The sequence below is a fragment of the Bombina bombina genome, chromosome 6 (genome assembly GCF_027579735.1).
Source record: "Bombina bombina isolate aBomBom1 chromosome 6, aBomBom1.pri, whole genome shotgun sequence".
NCBI classification, from domain to species: domain Eukaryota; kingdom Metazoa; phylum Chordata; class Amphibia; order Anura; family Bombinatoridae; genus Bombina; species Bombina bombina.
Genome location: NC_069504.1, coordinates 811707337 through 811713336, shown reverse-complemented (window position 1 = coordinate 811713336; position 6000 = coordinate 811707337).

Sequence of the window (6000 nt, the reverse complement as noted above, 5' to 3'; positions counted from 1 at the left end):
ACAAACTCTTTTACACAATCTGAAAGTTTGAGCGGTAAATGCGATTGCATTTGCATGATCACATTTACTTTCAACTTGTAATACGAGCGCATTTTACCGCTCTACACTACCCACAGAAAATATGGGGAGCATTAATTACCTCAAGTTTACCCAAATTAATTTGCGGTAATTTTAACAGTGCTCCACTTGTAATATGAGTTTGAGCGTAAAGAATATCACAATATTGCAGTTACGCTCCTGACGCTAACGATAGCACTCCACTCGTAATCTGGCCCAAAGTCATTAAAGCAGCTTAAATTCAAGTTCACCAGAGAGATCTCCTAATCCAAGCACATGGGAGATTCACAACTCGCTATCTCATAAGCTTGTATACTACTTGGCAGGGTGAGCGGAGTCCGCCGAGTCCCCAGTGCGCCACCACAACTATCTACCACAAGAGCAGAATCTTTTTGGATAGCTTCATCAGAACTGTGAGTGGGTTAAGCGCTTCTCTTATTGCTTCTGCAAAGGCGACTCGGTAAGTGTCTAAAAGGTTGCTGAGTTCCATCAACAGCAAAGCAGCTGTCTCCATAGTAAATATAAAGTTTCTCTAATCGCAAGTACTGGGAATGTAGGAAGGGCATTTATGCAGTGACATGCAAGATAACGCTGCTATCACTCAGCGGCTAATAAACCGCCTAGAAGGGTATGGATGAGGCCTCCATTTCTCTACCTCTTAGGCCTCTCTAGATGTTCCGGAACAATGGCGGTGGGAGGACAAAATAAATATATTCTTGCTCCACATAACTTGTATAGTCCAAAATCAAATAGTAATGATAAGGATGGTGTAATTATCCTGGGATAATTAATAGCTTGCCTTCAAGTAAAGCTACTTCCAGCACACAGTATTGCAACCTGTCATGGCCGCCATCCAGAAGCCCCCCTTTTTTTCCCTAAGAAAGGTGGGTGGTAATCATACTCATATTCAAGCTTTGCCTAAGGCCTTGCTAACTCTAGAGCTGCCTCTGAAGGGACAATACCAGATTGGTAAAGGTAAATCCCAAATGTCACCTTTTTAGTTATGTTTCTCTGTAGGACATGTTCTAGCCCTGCCCATGTTAACTGGATTCCTTGACATATGGCCAATTATAAGGGTGCACCATAAAAGTATAGATTTCGCCAATTGCCAAACAAAAATGTTTATTATAAGATTAACACTTTAGGGTTACTCAAAGGTTCCCGTTTGTAGGCGTGGCCATGCCTGGAGGGATGGTGTGAACTGGTCTCTCAATGAGCATGTCTAGATGGTTTGTGTGTGTGTGTTTTCTCATATATGTGCAAGGCTAAAAGAAATTCTGCAAATCAGGGCATATGGTTGTTTCAGACGGAGAGCTGGACAGAGATCAGAATTAGGGACTGTCCCTCTCAAATAGGGAAAGTTGGGAGTTTTGAGGCCACAGGAGTCATAGATTCTGTTATTGAACCCATTGGTTTATTTGTGCCCCTAATGTAGGTTTGATTTTGCTACAACAACTTTTTGTGACATTATGTGGGGGGGGAGAATATATATATATTTATCAAAATGCCACTTCTCTCTGCTTATCCTCCTTGATCTGTCCGCAGCTTTTGATACTGTTGACCACCCTCTCTTGCTCCAAACCCTCCAATCCTTCGGCATCTGTGACACAGCCCTTTCGTGGCTCTCTTCCTACCTGTCAAACCATACCTTTAGTGTAGCCTTCTCTGGAGCCTCCTCTGCCCCGTCACCACTTTCTGCCGGAGTACCGCAAGGCTCTGTCCTCGGTCCCCTTCTCTTCTCAATCTACACGTCATCACTAGGTTCCCTAATACAATTCCACGGTTTCCAATATCATTTGTATGCCGACGACACCCAAATCTACTTTTCTGCACCAGACCTATCTCCTTCCTTGCTAATCCGTGTCACTAACTGTCTTTCTCACATATCTTCCTGGATGTACTCTCACTACCTCAAGCTAAATCTCTCCAAAACTGAGCTCCTCATTTTCCCCCCTTCTTCCAAAATCTCCACCCCCAATCTCTCTATAACTGTCGACAACTCCATCATTACCCCTACCCCGCATGCCCGATGTCTCGGGGTCACATTTGACCCCTTTATTTCACTCCTCACATTCAGTCCTTGGCTAAAGCCTGCCACTTCCACCTTAAAAACATCTCGAAAATTTGACACTTCCTTACACAAGACACAACTAAGATTTTAATACACTCTCTCATTCTTTCCCGCCTCGATTACTGCAACTCTGTCCTCTCTGGTCTCCCCACCTGCCGCCTAGCTCCTTTACAATCCATAATAGCTCCTTTACAATCCATAATAAATGCCTCTGCCAGACTCATCTTCCTTACACGTCGCTCTTCATCTGCTGCACCTCTCTGCCAATCCCTTCACTGGCTTCCTCTTGCCTCTAGGATCAAACACAAAATTCTCACTCTGACATACAAAGCCCTCAACTGCACTGCTCCCCCCTATATCTCAGACCTTGTCTTCAGATACTCTCCCTCCCATCCCCTTTGCTCTGCTCATGACCTCCTACTCTCCTCCTCTCTGATTACCTCATCGCACTCGCGTTTACAGGACTTCTCCAGACTGGCTCCCATCTTGTGGAACTCTCTGCCTCGCTCCACAAGACTCTCCCTTAGTTTTGAAAGCTTCAAACGCTCCCTAAAGACTCTACTGTTCAGAGATGCTTACAACCTACACAACCACTTAGATGGAAAGGATTGCAAGCTGCACTGTAGATGGATAGTTAAAACAACAATTTATTAGTTACAGTTTAAAAAATGAAAGCACGCATCATAGTAATTACACCCAAGCACACAGGAGAGGCTGCTCTCCGACGCGTTTCCTGCTACAAAAAGCACTTCATCAGGGATAGCAGCTGATTCCCTGTCCTGCCCTTTATACCGGTATATTTAATTTAACCCCTTTGGCACCTGAACACATTTCAATTTTCACAACAGTATGTGATGTGTTGTTGGCAAATAAATATCCATTTATTTTAAGTGTCAGAAGGGCTACATCATTACCGGACTAAAGGGCATATTTACATACTCTATTAAGAACAAAGGTAATAGAAATGAAAAAATAAAAACATTGATATACTATTCTATATGTCTGATAAGGAGAAATATTTGCATAATTCAATTAATGGGGTAAACTTAGTATATATATATTATTTGTGGGAAAGGATATATATATATGTAGCGTTACCTAAGTACAATCTGATACAAGCTACTTTTTACTTTTCAGCGCGTATGGAACAAAGTGACAAAGTTTTTATATTTCTTATGATACATATGCAATATTATTTGTACTAAATTTTTTTGCATATATTAGATATTAGATATTATATGCCTTAATAGTATCATTTCAGGCTTCATAATACTAAAAGTAGAGGAAGAGGGTAAAACAGTAGCAATGGAGGCATTCAGAAAGAAAATAGCTGGCAATACCATCTTAAGAGCGGAGTCTAACCATCCCAAACACTTAAAAATGTGCATTCCCAAAGGCCAATTTATGAGGCTACGCAGGAACTGCAGTGATATTAAGGACTATGATAAACATGCAAATCTCCTAAATGCACGTTTAGCAAAGAGAGGCTATAATAAGAACCTTTTATTAACTACACAAGAGAATGTAAGGTTAATGGATAGGAGTGAATTACTTCAGGACAAATATAAACCTAGAATTAAGAACTCTGAAGAGACTATTGTATTCTCTACACAATATAGCCAACAATATAACAAAATATGTAATATAGTCAAAAGATATCTTCCGATTTTGGAGAAAGAACCTACACTAACTAATATTTCGACCAATGGTGTTAAATTCGTCTCTAGAAGGGCTAAGACGTTGAGTCAATATGTAAATAGGAATTTTTCAGAATCAGATACACTATCTATGCCTAGGACAGAAAGCTGGCTTGGATCTAAGAATGGGACTTTTAAATGTGGAGTCAAACCTTGTAAGTCTTGTCAATATGTGAAACCAGGTGAATTTTTTGTGTCTCACATTACTAAATGTGAATTTCGAATTTATATATATTTAATATTTAATTTCGAATTTATAGACCTGTCAGTCTGACTATGTGGTCTACTTGATTTCTTGCAAAATGTGTGGCTGTCAGTATACAGGAAGAACTATAAGACCCATAAAGGATCGTATACGAGAACATCTTTTGTCTTTGGAAGCTTTGGAGCCAAAATCGCCAGTGGCCAAGCATTTTGCGAAACATCGAATAGGCCAATCATACACTAAAACCATGTTGGAACAGATTCTGTCATTTTTTCAATTTCAAGTAATAGATAGGATTCCCAAACTCAATACAGGGGGAGATAGATTAGCTAAACTAAACAAAAAGGAAGCTTTCTGGATCTTTAAATTAGAAACTGGTAGTCCTAAGGGAATGAATAAAATTTGGGATCTTAAATTGTACACAGGTATATAGATCTAATTTGAATTATGTAGAATTATACTCTGTTGAAAGTCCCCAAACTTTTTACCCTTATCTCCAAACTTAGTATTATGAAGCCTGAAATGATACTATTAAGGCATATAATATCTAATATCTAATATATGCAAAAAAAAATTAGTACAAATAATATTGCATATGTATCATAAGAAATATAAAAACTCTGTCACTTTGTTCCATACGCGCTGAAAAGTAAAAAGTAGCTTGTATCAGATTGTACTTAGGTAACGCTACATATATATATATCCTTTCTCACAAATAATATATATATACTAAGTTTACCCCATTAATTGAATTATGCAAATATTTCTCCTTATCAGACATATAGAATAGTATATCAATGTTTTTATTTTTTCATTTCTATTACCTTTGTTCTTAATAGAGTATGTAAATATGCCCTTTAGTCCGGTAATGATGTAGCCCTTCTGACACTTAAAATAAATGGATATTTATTTGCCAACAACACATCACATACTGTTGTGAAAATTGAAATGTGTTCAGGTGCCGAAGGGGTTAAATTAAATATACCGGTATAAAGGGCAGGACAGGGAATCAGCTGCTATCCCTGATGAAGTGCTTTTTGTAGCAGGAAACGAGTCGGAGAGCAGCCTCTCCTGTGTGCTTGGGTGTAATTACTATGATGTGTGCTTTCATTTTTTAAACTGTAACTAATAAATTGTTGTTTTAACTATCCATCTACAGTGCAGCTTGCAATCCTTTCCATCTAAGTGGTTGTGTTGCTCGTTATTTCAGCGTTGGGAAATCGCTGTACTGAAAGGATTGTGCATTCAGCCTAGGCTCTGAGGTGATAGTGCATGTGTAAGTGCTGCTGGTAACGTGCAATCAATTGAGCTGAACATCAGGTGCGTACAGCTGAACATCAGGTGCGTACAGCGTTCCAAACACAAGGAGAGTAACAGAGTTTGCTAGCATCACGCTTCCCCTCCCTGCAGTGAGTAGGACCGACAGGACGAATAGTCTGAAGTTACAAGGTATTGTCCGGTGTGGGGGTAAACTGCCTAAACTTTGTGAAGAACTTGTTTGTTCCTTGTGATGAAAAGATAAGGAATTTTTTGCTATAGACTGTACCTGTGATTTGGTGTAATAGCGAATTAATACCTGCTGGTTCATATGCTCTACATGTTCACCTATACCTTGATGCTCTTTTACTGAGACGTCACTTATATTGAGTATACCAGGTTGTGATACGCATCAAGAGTTGGAAGTGAATATATAAAGTCACCTATCTTCTATGCACACAGCATATACATATTTTACAGAATCACTATACGCTTGCACATTAACATCACTCAGAGTGAATCTAGCGACTAATACCGTTTTGCCGATAATGGTGTATTTTGGAATCTTTGTATGAATGTTGATGCTGATCTACTTACAACCTATGCTAACCTTACTTTATACCAGTTCCACTCCTCCATCACTATCCCCTGAACCCCCTTAGCATGTAAGCCTAAGAGTCCAGCTGTTTGTAGATCACCTTCTTAAAAGCGGA